Genomic DNA, 16,048 nt, shown 5'->3' on the forward strand with positions numbered 1-16,048 from the left:
ACTGATTAGAACAAAATAAAAGAACGGTTAATAATATTCTATTTAAAATGACAGTACTCTGCGGTAATGGGTGGGTGAAATACCAATTGCAGTGTTGCCAGATCACGCAAGAGAAGCAAGCAACCTGGTCTGGAAAAACAAGCCCAAAATAAGCCACTTACCTCACCAAAATAAGCAAAAATTAGAAATAAAAATGTTTTCCTGTGTGGTGGATTTCAGCATAAAAATCATAACAAGCATACATTTAATTAACATTTATGTATAATTTTAAGTGCAGATCTGCTTCTGAGACAAAACTTGGCAGCATCAAATTTGTATTAATGCATCATATCTAATAATAATTCAGTAAAGAGAGCTGAGAAACATACTATTTGATGTTATGATGTAGTAATGTTTTCTTTGCATCTGGATAAGCCATGCATGTACGGTCAGTGATGGGCAGTAGTTTCACTACATATAGCGAAGCTATTAGCTTAACTACATTTCTGAGAAGCAAGGGGGTAGCTTCGCTAGTTTTTAAATCAAGTAGCTTTTCAGGAGCGAAGCTATATTTTTGACTAGGTATTGCGTAGCTATGACAAAAGCTACACCGCTACATCATACATCAAAACGGTGTTTACTATCACCAGTTTTGAATCAGAACTAAAGATGTCCGACTCACAAATGAATTGCTCATCTGAGGTGGTTCTTTACAATGAATTGGTCACAGGTTATAGCAAAGCGGTCTGAATCAGTTCGCAATTCAATCTGAATGACTCAGAAAGCTTACGCGCTTGATGCTGAATCATTTGGTGCCTGCTCTCACTTGCCAACACGATCACGCAATATTTTAAAATAAGGAAAATAAAGATAACGCTGGTTGCAGTGGATCTACAATCAATGGAAACCAAACCTGCAAATGTGTCTAGTACATACAGAAATACAACAGCAAGACACAGAATTACAAGATAAGATGAATAGTATATGTACAGAGTTTTTATACAGGAATGTGCAAAGGAAATTATGTTCAAATGGGTATGGTTTTGTAGAGGTAGTAGTATAAATATGAAAAATAAAATGTAAAAATAGTGATTATACGTTGAACACATGGGTTTGTAAAGGTAGTTTGTCTAAATATGAATTTACATGTTTTTATGTGCACATACTGTACGTTTTTCACCGTACTGTACAGTTGTATACTCTATTGCACTAAACTGTAATATACTGTAACATGGCTTTGATAAACGTCATGTGAATACATATTTTAGATGCTTTGTCTATGACAGTATTCTCCGTGCATCTGATTGAAAAAGAAATATGAAGTAGCTTAAATGGAGCAAGCTACTTTTGGTGTGTAGCTTGTAGTGTAACTTGCTACTTTCTCTGAAGTGTAGCTTTTAGCTTAGCTTAACAAATTTTTATGTTGAATAGTTGGTAGCTTAGCTTGCTACATTTTTTGAGTAGCTTGCCCAACACTGTGTACAGTATTTATGTGATAGTTCTACATAGTTGTTAAAAAGGTCTTCTATCACATAACGTAACATCCACAATGGGCAATTAGGCAAAGAAATGTGTGATGCAGCAGTTTCCTTCAAGATCAAAGCACATGTTTCATTTTTTTTTTCAGGCAACATGAAGTAGTGTTGTTCCAAAAATGTACTGTGATAAACCCTTTGGCCTTTGGTTTCATGAAAAAATTATCGAAACAAAATGAACTGGTCATAACAGTTTTACCAACATTTAAAAAGAACTTCTTCACTCCAGAACAATTGAAAATCACTTTGTTCCCATTTTCGGTTTTCGTTTTCTTTCCTTGAACCGTTTTTAGTCCCTGATGTCCACATTAATCTGTTTAAGTTTGAAAACTCTGTTTTCAGATTCTGAACATCATCATTTTCCAAAGTATGTGGTTATGGAGACCATTTACGAAAGTCTCAGTTTTCGGTAGAGTAAAACGCAGTTCTAGTGTGAATGAGGGGCAGAAACTTATAAAAATGAATGTGTTTTTAAATGTATAAGTGGTATTAGCAAAAATTTGCTATAAGCATTTTTTATCAAAGTAACTTGTTGGAAATTCCACTAAAAATTATTTATATACTAAATAAACATCTAAACATGTATAATCCAGTAAATAAAATAGTTTACAAATTAAAGGTACTAAATTTCATTTGATAATTTTCTCTTTTCATTTATTTGTTTATGTATTTATTTTGCAGCCAATTTATCCATTGCGACTTACACATGAGGAACATCACAAGCAATTCGTAATATAAGAGCCAACAATATCAGCAGTATCACACTGTTAAGTTTCAAGAGTAAGATAAGAGTAGTACAGAAACAAGAGCAGAAAGAAAAGATGCACACTTGATACGCAAGTGTGATTTGCAAACCAAGAAATATGATTATTCATAACAAATGAATGATAAGTCTTGCATGAATGCAAAAACATCTACACATTGATTAAACAGATAGGTCCTACTCAAAATTGTGATTGGTTGATCACACTCAAAGCTATTGTAAAATAGCTAATACAGTATAAAGACATCTGTGAGCACATATCTATTGAATTCCATATTAATCTTCCAAGTGATTTCTCAAGACACTTATTTCATTGTCAGATGGTAGGGACATTTTATGCATGCTATTAAAAAAACACCTTTAATGCTTAGTGTTTCTTTTCATCCTGATCATAAACTGGTATCATTACTATTGTAAACTGTTGGAAATAATTCTCATAGCAGTTCTCAATGTGTGGCTGCCCTCCTCTGGCTGAATGCTGGACTCTGTTTGTTTTGTTGTTATCAAACCCCTCTGAGTTAACATAATGATGCACAGTTCATTCAGAGCAGTTCATGAAGGCTAAAAAGAAATCAATGATATTAATGTACAATTGAACTTTAAACAGTTTGTCTGGACTTGTGTTCAATATTAGGAGAGAAAGAGAGCAAGCAAGCAAAGATACTGTGCTATGCGCGCACACACTATCTAGAGACAAGAATATCGTAGCGATTTGGGGGTGAGCTCTTTTGCCTTTGGTCAGTAAGCAACCCCTTAAAATACTTAAGCAATGACCAAGCAATATGCTAGCAACCACCCACAAGCCCTAGTAACCACAGAGATTACCCTAGCAATCACGAAGCAACACACTTAAAAACAAACAGAGAACCATAGCAACCACAGTGCCTTGACAACCACTTAGCTACACCCTAGCATTGTCCCTGTGCATTTTGCTATGGCAAGTACTTCTCACATTTTCTTCAAAAAAATTAAAAAATCTATTCAGTGGTGGATTTATGCATGGCGACATAGGCTGCCGCCCGGGGCTTTTTTTGTTTTTAATGAATAAGGCTCAGTGTGTATATAGTATGTGTGCGTTTAGACTCATGAAATTACCTGGTGTGTATGTGCCCCTTCGAACTGCCCGTGAGAGACCTGCATGTGCATACCCCCACAACAACACTGGTTGAGCAAATATTTACTTTGATTGGAGCAGATCAGATTCTGCCCTGAGGGAACTGAAATGAGGGAACTGAGTGAAAAACCGGGGTCCCTCATGCTATCACAGATTTTGAACATGACTACTATATGAGGCTATAAAAAGAATTAGGACACTTAAAATAGCCACACTCAAAAATATATAAATATGAGGTTTGTTAGGTTTTAAATGGTGAAACAATAGTGATGTTGATAGTTCATCCAAAATTGAAAATTCTCTCATGATTTACTCACCCTCCTGGCATCCCAGATATGTATGACTTTCTTTCTTCTGCAGAACACAAATTAAGATTTTTAAAGGAATATTTCAGCTCCGTAGGTCCTCACAATGGAAGTAAATGGGTGCCATTTTGAAGCAGCAGGTGGTCTGTGCACTAGCTCCAGAGAGATGGGTCTCCTTGCTCCTGGGTTTCAGGGGCGCTTCAAAGCCTTCCTCGTGTTCTTGGTGGCCGTGAGACGGGGGACATCTGCATCCTGCGATGGGCTGCACGCCGGAGCTGGGCCACGGGGGCGGGCTGCGGTGGAGCCGGAGATGTTGCTGCAGACAGGGTGCGGGGTCTTAAGCCGCACCGGGGCAGGATATGTTGTAAAACCTCTGTCTGCTTCTTCACCGCCGAGAACTGCTGGGCAAAGTCCTCGACAGTGTCGCCAAACAGGCCAACCTTGGAAATGGGGGCGTCAAGGAAACGTGCCTTGTCCGCTTCGACCAAGGTGAGCCAAAGGTGGCGCTCCTGGACCACCAGGGTGGACATCAACCTGCCCAAGAGACCATGCAGTGACCTTCATCACCCAGAGAGCGAGGTCGGTCTCCGAGCGCAGTTCCTGCATCAGTCCAGGGTCAGAACTACCCTCGTGCAGTTCTTAGCGCCTTGGCTTGGTGTACTTGCAGGAGAGCCATGGCGTGCAGGGTGGAGGCGGCTTGTCCAGTGGTACCGTAGCCCTTAGCCATCAGAGACAACATAAACCTACAGGCCTTGGACGGGAGCTTCGGGCTCCTGCTCCAGGTGGCAGCGCTCTGCGGACACAAGTGCACCACGAGCGCCTTTTCCACCTGGGGGATAACCGAATACCCCCTGGCCGCTCCACCATCGAGGGTAGCGAGAGCGGGGGAGCTGAAAGATCGGGACCAGGCAGTAAAAGGTGCCTCCCACGACCTTGTCAGCTCCTCATGTACTTCCAGGAAGAAAGGAATGGGGGCGAGCCCAGGAACCAATCGTTGAGCCGTGAGGGTTCAGGGGAGAGCGGAGGGTTCCACTCTAGCCCGACGCTCATGGCCGCCCAGGAAAGCATGTCCGTCATTTCCGCATCGGCCTGAGACTCGTTCCCGAAGGAGGAAGCCCAGCCAAAGCCTCAGCGTCAGACCGGACCAGCCCGCTCTCCGATGCTTCGATCGATAACTCATCATCTTCCTGGGCGCCAGACGAGATGTCAAACATGCCCTGAGACGAGCCGGCGATCTCGTCCGAGCACGCGATCGGGGCAAGCGAGCGTGCTGGGGAATGGGAGGTCCGTGGGGGGATACCCAGCGGAGGTGGTCCCATTGAGGTCCCCAAATCGCCCCCAGTGCTAACCGGCATGGCCTCATACCCATAGGTAGAAGGACCGAGGCAGGGAGCCACTGGGGTGGCTTGCTTTCTTACGAATGCAAGCCACGACCACAATGTTGCCATGGTCATGTTCTCGCAATGAGGACATGATCCATCCACGAACGATGTCTCCGCGTGGGCAGCGGCCAGACACATAAGACAGCGATCGTGGCCATCGGAAGCGGAGAGATAGCGACCACAACTAGGAATAACACACAAACGGAAAGGCATCTTTAAAAAGACGTTCCGTGTGTGCTGCTCTTTTATGAAAAGAAAATATACTCTTTTCAGAATATACTTTTTTTTGCTCTGCCGAAGCGCCCAGGGGTGTTCTCTGCACAGCACAGGCACAGAGGGGGAGAAGCTGCTGAAATGCGCTGTCAAATCCAGCAGTCTTTAGCGAGGTGAGTTTTATGTTTTTTATTTATTTTATTTTTTTCTAGAGGAATTGTATTCAGTGCACTGAATGCAACCGCTTGGCTCTGAAGAGAAAATCTGAATGAGTGGTTGCATACCAGCTCCTTTTATACCTGTATGTCCGAGGAAGTGGCATGCAAATTCCACTCGCCAATTCTCGTTGGCCTTTTTTCAAAAGATCAGAGGTGTTTTGGGCTTCCAAGAGTGACCCCTAGTGTCACTACATCGACACAACTTCGAGTGAGTGACAGATAGGGAACTCTTCTATTGGGTTTAGGAAAGGGCTGTATGGTGGAAGGCAAACGTTTATGAATCGGTGGTTGATGTTGTACCACTCGCATATCCAGAACCCCACGATTACTTATGGCTGCACAATGGGTGACATTGCCACCACGCTGACCAGGGACTTCCACAATGGCACATTGGCCAATTATGTTCCTGCCTCTCCTTCTCCTCTTCGCCAGAACCCTGCTTCATCTACAAAAATGTATTCATGGGGCCTTTCCATGGAATCCAATTCAAACACTCTCTATGTATAAAAGTAGATAAATATACTGTAAGTCATTTAGTAAGTGATATAGAAAGACAGATTTCTGCAATAGTATATTTGTATGCACTCCTTATTTACATACACTACAATATAGTGCCGTTTACAGTAACAGTAGACAAGAAGCACAGAATTTTACTGTTAGCATCAGTGCTGAAAGTGTCTGAGTTTACACTTACTTGCACATACTGATATCGTAGATCTTTGACCCTTTCTGAGTTGTGCTCAAAGGGTACTCTGTATACTTGCTTCATGCGTACCCTGTTGCATTGGAGGACACGGTCAGTGGTAGAAAGGCTGACACTGTTGATTCCTTCAAAGTTTACATTGTCTTCAACAACTCTTTGCTGTATTTCACACAGTCGGATGGCATTGTTTTGATGGACCATATCAACAATAGAGCCTCTTGCTGCTGGGAGAACATACAGTAGCAGTCCTTCCACCCTCATATGGTAGTCTTGCAATTCTACAAAAAGGGAAAATGTACTTACAAAGGTATACATACAGTAAAAATAGAAATGGACATTACTTCTATTTGGAATTCTATTTTTTCCCCCTTTCTATTGACAAAGTTATGTACTGAATCAAATGTATACAGTAAACTTTAAATGACCAAAATCCAGTAAAAAAGAAACAATTACCTGTTCTCTTCTCTGAATGTCCTGATTATGGTGGCCACAGATAATCTGCTCAAATTGGGTTGTACTCTTTGTCCTGCTTCCCTCGTTGTCATTCCATGAACAAGAACATGGTCTATCACAGTTGCCCGAATTTCATCTGAAATGACTGTTCTTGGTCTTGCTCTTCCTCATCCTCGTACTCTTCCTCCTCATCCACCACCTCTTACATGTACTCTTCTTCCTCTGCATCTCCGATTGTTTCCATCCATCGTTGGTATCAACATTCAACGCACCGGTGCACTCTGAACTGGCTTATATTTGGTTTGGTTTGTACAATCAATTTGATCACATCATTAGAAACAAGTGTGAACAGTTTTGAGTCATTGTGTGTAAACGATGACAGCTGTGTTGTAGTTGTGTTTAACTTTTGCCGCCTGTGCTTACTGTTTTGCAACACAAGTGCATCACAGTGCGAAGTGTGTTTTAGTGAGTGAGAATGTGTTTTGAGTTTTGCAAAGAGAGTGGATGTGATTTGCAAAGCGTGTCTAACTACCTGAACTTGTTTAAGGTTTTGCCAAAAGAGTGATTGATTCAACAAATGGTTTAGGTCACTGAGCATTTGGTTCAGAGAATGGGGTTTAGTGTTTTAGCAATTGTGAAAAACTGTAGTGCACTTGTATTTTGTCTTATTTTAAAGAAAACTCTCCAATAAAGAGTTAACACTGAAGACAACAAGTCATCCACTGGTCCTGCCCCTCTCTCTGGGCTGTGACCTCACTGTTTAGCTGTCAGTCCCTCAAACACACATAAACGCAAATGCACACACACACACACATACTGGGCCAGCATTCTGGTGTAAACTCATGTATATGAGTTCAGCTGTCAGAGGGATAGTGAGCCGTGAGAGGGGCAAAGGAAAGCGAGAGAGAGAGAGAGAGAGAGAGAGAGAGAGAGAGAGGGAGTTTTCTCTGCAGCTTTTCGTTTGTTGACTTTGGAAGTTTGTGTGTTTACATCTATTCTTGCATGTGTGCTAAACGGCAGCTTTCCAGAAAAGAGCTTTACGCCACAACTTTTTGAGCAAAACCACCTGAGCAATGTGCAATGAGCAACTTTTTGAGCAATGTGATTTTAAACTGAAGGATGACCACTAATGGACAACGAGACTTTCAAATTCAAGCTGTTTTGAGGGACTCAGTCATGTCAGCGTGGCTTGATGTGTTCAGTGCTCTTCTGTGACATTAACTCGGCAGGTGGGAAGCATGTGTCTAAGACTACTTGAGAGGCAGAGCTGATTTTTGGAGTACAACGGGAAACGGAGAGAGAGAGACACTGAGGGAAATATGAGTTTACCAACTGGCTGTGTCACTTTCCCACCCACTGACCGCACTTTTAAAGTTCGAAATGGGAATCTCTGTGGCTCCCCGTATGCTGTCAACCGTCCAATTGACATTGTGCAGAAACTCAGGCGGTAATTGAATCTCATTTTTAAATGCTTTTGTTGTTTCTAGAATCAGTGATGCATGTTTGAATGAAATTAGAGTAAAATAGGTGAAATGTGTCTTTTAATTATTAAAGTACTTTCTTCTATTCTAGTTTTATGTAGGTTAACCTCCAGAAAAGTGTAAACACTTTGGTGCTTTTCAAAAAAAAAAAAATTTTTTTATTTTTTTTTTTTTTTGAGCGGCTCAATTCTGAATACTGTATGTCAAATCCTGAAAATGTCTTTGCTCAACCAATGGCTTGAGTTTGGGGGTGGGATTACTTATTTGTTCAAACAATAGGTATGTTCGATTTGAACTGCGGTTGCAGTCGGGGGAGGAGTTGAAAAGAGAGCCATCAAGCCGGACACTTTGCGCTTCCTGTCATGTGCTGAACCTACATCAGTCAAATTACATGATATTTGTTTTCTTTATTGAAGATGAAGTTGACAGATGCTTGAGTTTTACATAAAATAACCAGAAACATTTTTCATTTGAAAAGTTTATGTGCTGCTTAATGCAGTGCCTGCTGTGTGTACAAGAAGAAAGTCCAATTAAGGCCTATATTATTTTAATAACAAAAAAGGAGTTTTTTTTAATCATTTTGAATTGTTGTTTTTTTATCTACTTGATACAGCAGAAGTAGTAAGTGTAGTACAGTATATGACGTATGCCATTGTGAAGTCAGCTCATGAAACACACCTAACCGTTGTAATTGGACTGATTGGAGAGATCTGACCAGTCGTGAATAAGCTGTGTCGACATTCAGAGATTGTGCAGCTGCTCAGGAGCAACTGTGCCGGCTGAGCCAGGTAGCTGCTCTTGAATCACAGTACTTTGGTAGCATACGTCATGGTAAATTTGGACAAAATTTCTAACTGAGATGCATTGCTTTAAGTCCGGCGCCGATTGGTCTGTGTAACGCTGCATGAAGTTGAACACACCTATGATGGAGGGAAGGGTAGAAGGGGTAGAAGTGTTTGAGAAAGTGGTTTGAAAACAGTCTTTATTTTTGCACGTCCATTTTGTGCCACAAGTGGTTCAGAAATGAAACCTATGAAGTGAATTTTTTTCTGTTTGCATACGACACATTATATTAAATATACTTTTTAACTACCTATCTCATTTTAATATACAGAAATACTATACTATAATTAAGCCATTATATATTGATTCCAGTGACAAGTGTAATCACTGGCTCTGTAGCATTATCAAAAAATCACACTGTTAGTTTGAGTGGCCCAACATTTGACTTCTGGCTCAATCAGTGGTGTGAGTTTAACCAATCAGAATTCGAGATCTCATGAAAATTCTGTGACTGTGGCAACAATTTAGCAAATTGCAATTGCATGGTTCATTACACATATCACTGCAGTTTCGAGGTGAAATGTTCACTAAGGGGTGCTGAAAGCAAGTAAAATATTCCCCAAAAAGATGAGGTTTTTAAGGTTAATGCTCTATGGTGTTGTAACTGAACAAGACCTACCTCCCTAACCTAAACCTTGAACCTAAACTAAACTTAACAAATAGTGTTGTAAAAAGCGTATTTGAGAGCAATAATCTTAAAAACTTAATCTGTTTTTCTAGATAAAAAACAAAACCGACATCCCTCCCCCAGTCTTCCACGTTCAAAGACCAACAATCTAGTTGATCTACCGTGAAACTTAGTCACACTGGGATAAGCTTGGTTTTGCAATACAAGTTAAAATGTATCGTCTTTCAAATCATGCATTATAGTAAAAGTGTTTAGATTTAATAAGATAGCATTGTGTGAGTAACAGAGCTGAAACTAAGTGTTTATGAGCTGTTAATCTGTCTAATATATGTGAAAGTGAATAAAACTCATTGATGTTGTTGTGCCTCTAGTTTCCCATGCTATGTGAAACGCGATATGTACAACAAGCCATGTAAAAGTAATTTTCCCTATGACGATCTGCACCCCACCATTGGCGAACATGATATGATCACGATCAGCTGAGATTATGAGGAGGGGGATGCTATATCGCAGTATTCAAAACGTTTCGCTCTCGGCTTGCTTTATTGGAAAGCTGACTCAGGTAAGGACAGGATACAGAACACAGAGAGTTTGAGGATGATTTGTCATCAGCTTGAACATTGCTTCTCTCCTCTTCTCCATCTCAAGCAGCTTCAGTTGTTCAGTGCACCTGTGGCAGTTTGTAGCCTGCTTTGGCGCTCTTCGATCGATCACGCTTGACAGTGGTGAGGATGTCAGGGATATTTAGTTGTTGGGCTTCCATTAGTGAGACATGTATGCACTGAAGTGAGGCCAGAAGACACCTCCATTCCGCCTAACAGCCCTCTCGCTTTCCCCGTTATCGTGAGCCAGAAACGAGTTTGCGTGTGATGCTGGTCACTTCATTGCCTGCCTTTGCTGTTGTAAGCTATGTCCCAGAGGACTGCCATGTCACAGCACAGTGATTTAAGACGTATGCAGTGTTTTTTCCCTGACCTTTGAGAGGGCCTAGAGAAACAAAATAAACACACTTCTGTGTCCTCAATGCAACCCTCTCACTTTACTCGCCGTTGCGTGGTGGGAACGGGTTAGTGGCATATCGCAGGTCACTTCGATGCCTGTTTTTACTGTTGTTGGTGATGTGCCAGAAGGTTTCCATGTGACAACTTGAACAAAAGTTCTTGTTGCATATACATGAGGCATGCATGCTGATGAAACCCTGTAGTGGTCTCCAGCTGGGTACTGAGCATGGTTGTGCACAGCTATGTGCTTCAGTTCATGAGGCAACCACCTCACTTCAACAGCATTATGTCCTTCACCACCATGATGCAAGACAGAGGACAAGCTGATTTTTACACTTGGAGGGTCAGTCTCTCCATGGCAAAAATTTGTTATAGAGCGTACCGGCAGATAGCGCACAAAAAGGCTTCTAAATACTTTATTTTCTGGTCACTAAGAAGGACAATGGGCTGCAGGCCATATTGGACTTCAGGCACTTGAACTGGACACTCACAAGATCTCCCTTCAATATAGATACTCAGAGACAGATTGTGTAAGTGATTTGTATCAGTGGCCCTGAAAGATGTGTTCTTCAGGCCAACAGGCCATTCATGAGATTCTCCTTTGAGGGGGCAGTGTATCAGTTCAAGCTCCTTCTCTTTGGCTTGTCCCTGGCTCCGTTCACATTTACCAAATGTGTTGTTGCGTCACTGACTATGCTGAGGCTGAGCGGCGTCAATGTGTGAAACTACCTTGATGATTGGCTCAATTGGAGGAGTTGGCATGCAAGCAAATGGATCTGTTGCTTATGCACCTAGAGCTTTTGGCCTCAATGTCAATTGGGCAAGAGCGGTTCTAGACCTAGACATCAAGTTTCCTTTTTGGGAAAGAAATTTGATGTGTGACCTTTAAAGTGGTGACTTTTCGCTGACTGGTGTTCCTCTATGGGTGAGGACCCAGCGCGTTTCCCTATGCAGATTGGCTTTTGGATGCAGGACTTACTTCATCCATGCTTAATGTGTATGCCTCTGACATAGCAATGGACCATGACCCCCAGTGTGGTTTGTCTGTGGGCAAAAACCCTCTGTTCAGTAAGTGTCTGCATGGTGCTAGATGGCTGAAGTCCTCTTGCCTCGTTACCGTCCCAGTCAAGGAATTAGCACTGGTACTGATGACACAATTTGTAGAGTTAGGACCAAATTGCAGAGTGAAACAAAGGATTTATTAATACAAAAATAAACAAAACCATCACAAACTACCTCGTATGGGAAAAACATAGTCCAGGATGGCAAGAACACAGACGGTCTGGGTTTGATCAAAAGGAGCAGGACAAAAACCAATAGGGACTGACAAGATGAGAGAACAAGATGAACTGGCACAGAACAGCACACATGGAGACTAAAATAGGGTGAGATAACAGGTTAATAGGCAGGGCAGGTGAGGCAGATGAACTGATAATGGGCAAACAAGGAGGTGGGGTATGATGCAGGACTGAGGGACATGAGGCAAAACAGAAACAAAACAAAGCCATGTGCTCTAACAAAACACAAACACCCAAATGGCACGAGCGCATATCGCCAAGACAGTAAGGCAACATGCACTCATGCCAACCGACAGGAATACGGCTTGTGACCCAGACGCGCAGCGCAAAATGAGTGCAATGTAAAGCGTGCCCGCGGTCACAAGAGACAGACACAAACAATTGATGTGAGTGCATGCCACCAAGATGACATAAGAGCAATGCACTCTCGCCAATAAAAGACAAGACATGGAGCATGAGTGTCTGGATCCTGACACCAGAACCGAAACCGAACCAGACAGGAGAGTGTGGATCTAGAAACCATGCTCCAAACATGAAACACAAAACCAACCAAAGAGTGCACAGCAGGGAAACTACAACCCGAAGCCGTGTGCTCACAGAGAGACAGAAAGATGAAACACAACACAGACATAGAACAAGAGTGTCAGGATCCTGTCACCACAAAAACCCAGACTGACAAAGTGACAGGATCCTGACAGAATGCGCTTACGGTTTATCCGTTTGACTCACTAGAGGGAGTAAGCTTATGCATGCTCTTCTTCTAGACTTATCAAAAGCCGTTCTCAAGCCCAGAGAGGGTTATCTGGCCAACCCCTTCAGGGCTCAGTTTGTTAACTGGCAAGCATTCTTTCCTCCTCCCTTTGAGTCGGATGAGGCTAAGAGACTGCACATGCTCTGCCCTGTGAGGGCATTAAGCATGTGCATTAACCAAACCAGTCAGTTCAGACTGTCTCGACAGCCCTTGATCTGCTTTCGAGGCAGTTCAAAAGGTTTGCTAGTGGGCATTGATTTTGTTAGCGTTAATCATTAGCTCTGCGTTATAGTTATACAATTCCCATAGCATCAGCTACTGACACAGCGTCGAAGTGACCGACTTGAAAGGGAATGTCTCAGTTACAACTCTAACCTTGGTTCTCTGAAAGGAGGGAACAAGATGCTGCATACATTTCCAGTACTACTGATTTCTCACTGTTAAAGGACCAAGAGATGGCTCCTCTCTTCAGCCGACAAATCCTGTTGCTCAGTCAGTCCCTATCAGTTGGTTCAGTCAGTTCATGTAGATCAACTGGAAGAGCATGGTGCTAACAATGGCAAGATCATGGGTTGGATTACCACGGAGCACACAATCTAATAAAATGTTTATATGCTGATTAATATGCCCTCAATGACATGCACATAAGAGGTAGATCGCCATCTGCCAATCCAGATTGGTGTGATTCTAAAGGGTTTCAGAGATTGTCACTTCTGGGAGGAGTTCCCATAGCAGTCAGCTACTGACGCAGCATCTCATTCCCTCCTTTTCGGGGAATCAAGTTTAATTATTTATTTCACCAGAAAACTGCTGCAGTACATGTTTTTCATACATGTACTTATAGTTATGTGATTCTATGAGGCCGGGTTGGTTTAAAATTGCTTTTGCGTTTGTACACTTATAGTGATTTTAATGCAGAGTCGGAAATATCGTAATTATGAGTTCCGAGCACATGAATGTCCATGTGAACTTGTATTTACAAGTGTGAAATTATTAATTCTTAATAATACCAGAGTTGCCGAGTTGTGACGATGGAAGGGGCTTGTCAACATGAAAGATTATGGAAAGCAGTGATTTTGCAAAATTATTTCAGTTTCACTGCTTTATTTCAATAATATTTTCTGTTATGTATGACAGTCAACCAATGTAAAGCTCAAGACTCACTCTTCTTGGTTTGTTGTATGCATATTAATAAAAAAAATGGTTAGAGACCATACATTTGGGGTTAATACATTTGAATAAATAAATTAAAAAACAACTCAAAAAGGAAGGTTAGAACAGGTTGATGGCTGTAGTTTTTAGTCTTAGTTTAGGGATAAAAAATATTAACCCAAGTTGGTACTTAAACAGTATGTTGGCTGTGAAATTATATTAACTTTTTGGTTTTAGAGAGTGTTTTGAGTGTGTGTTTATGTGTATAATGATTTGTGCAAATCTTTCCCAGTGGTCCACACATGCTGAAAACATCACAGAAATGAACCTTCACCCATACTAATTCAGAATGTTTGTTATTGTCATAAGCAGGACCTGTGAGAGTGATAAACCATGATGTGCCTCTGTTGCATGGAAGCTGGTTCTCGGTCAAATCCCCATGTTACAGTGCTGCTGTGTCACATCAGCACCAGAGGAAAGGACCTCATAAGAGCAGTTATGTCATTTCCTGTTGTTGAAGAAATCTAAACATGACTTTTTCCAGGATGTTAAAACATGATAAAGAAAGCCAACACCAATTGCAATCCCATTCCATCTAAAAGTAATAAGCACATTTTATTTCACACACATAACCAGGCAAACTTTGGTAAATCCAGTGATTAGTTCTTCCTTAGAAGCGCTCATTGTATTAACTGGGTACCTTGTAAACATTGTTTGATTAGAGCTTGCCAGATTGAAGAAGTGCTTACCATTGTAGTGTGCAGGGTTGGGGAGTAACGGAATACATGTAATGGGATTACGTATTTAAAATTCAAAATATTAGTACAGTTACAATTTAAATAATTGGTAATTAGAATACAGTTACATTCAAAAAGTAATTTGATTACTGAAGAGATTACTTTTCATTTTATTGTCATTTGTTTCATTTAATATTTAGTCCTTTCAGATGGAAAACATTTATACATATAAATGATGCGATCCAAAGTGCATTTGAACAGCAGTGAAACACTTTCTTATGATGTGTTACATTCATACGAGCAGACAGAGAAGTAAGTTTGAAGTAAGTCTGGAGCAGAAGAAATAGAAATAAACCTTGTGTAAATTGTCAGCTTTATGCTAATCTAAAATGCTATTTCTAGCCATTATATATGCACGTTACCAGGCACGATCATATTTTGTTATCAAGAAAATTCACATTAGATCATAATTTCTTTTTTCTAGTAAGACCTTTGATATTAGGGCAAAAATCGTATTCTTGATAATAATTTTTGTATTGTTTTCCTGTAAAAATATCTAAAAATCTTTAAAATAAGATCAATTTGATTGATCTTGTTTTTAGAAACAACATTGTATAAGACATTTAGGTTTTTCAGAGAATGTATTTTTAACGTGTATTTTGTCTTACTGTACTGGCAGAGTTTTTATAGTCAAAACAAGTCAAAAAATCTACCGCTCCTGAAGAAGTAATCCAAAGTATTTAGAATACGTTACTGAACTTGAGTAATCTAACGGAATATGTTACAAATTACATTTTACAGCATGTATTTTGTAATCTGTAGTGGAATACATTTCAAAAGTAACCCTCCAAACCCTGGTAGTGTGCAATACAGTATGCATCATTCAGTCAGTGAACAGACTGTGGACGGTCAGTGGACATTCCATCTAAGGCTGAGACTAGGAATAATGGCAGGAAAGCAGAGAACTAAGCATCGAGTGTATGTCTGCATCTCTGGATGTGTTAGGACTGAATTTTCAACACAAATTACCATGGTATTCACTTTTTTTAAATTTTAATTTATCTTATTTTTTTTAGGACATAGTAATATGGTAATTCCATGCTAATTCCATGCTTTGAAGTCATCCTTGGAGTCTTGGGGTGTCATGTAAATGAAATGAAATATTAATATGGTAATGACTCAGTACCATGGTATTGGTACAGTATATATTAAAGTCATCACAATACCATCTCAGTACTTTTTTGTCTTTTTTTGCTTGTTTTATCAATGGTCAGAAACACTATGGATTTTAGGTGTGTTTCCGACAAAATGAGGGAACATTTTGCCTTTGAAGCAGGCAAATAAAAACACAGCAACAAACGGACTTACTGCAATTGAATTAAAGATTTTGTGTTGTAATTCGGAGAATAAGTGCATAATGACACATTTATGGTAAAAACAACCACTATTCTTAGTGAATAATCAAAGTAATGGCAAGTAATAAAGGCTTTCT

At 40.7% G+C, this 16,048-nt stretch overlaps 1 protein-coding gene across 4 annotated transcripts in view; it reads left to right on the forward strand.

The window, feature by feature from the left end:
- LOC127427639 (cAMP-specific 3',5'-cyclic phosphodiesterase 4C-like) overlaps nucleotides 1-16,048 on the forward strand; it is a 130,303-nt gene that overhangs the window by 86,811 nt on the left and 27,444 nt on the right. The gene's annotated exons all lie outside the window — the stretch shown is intronic.

This window comes from Myxocyprinus asiaticus, chromosome 37 (assembly GCF_019703515.2).
Source record: "Myxocyprinus asiaticus isolate MX2 ecotype Aquarium Trade chromosome 37, UBuf_Myxa_2, whole genome shotgun sequence".
In the NCBI taxonomy this organism is placed as follows: Eukaryota; Metazoa; Chordata; class Actinopteri; order Cypriniformes; family Catostomidae; genus Myxocyprinus; species Myxocyprinus asiaticus.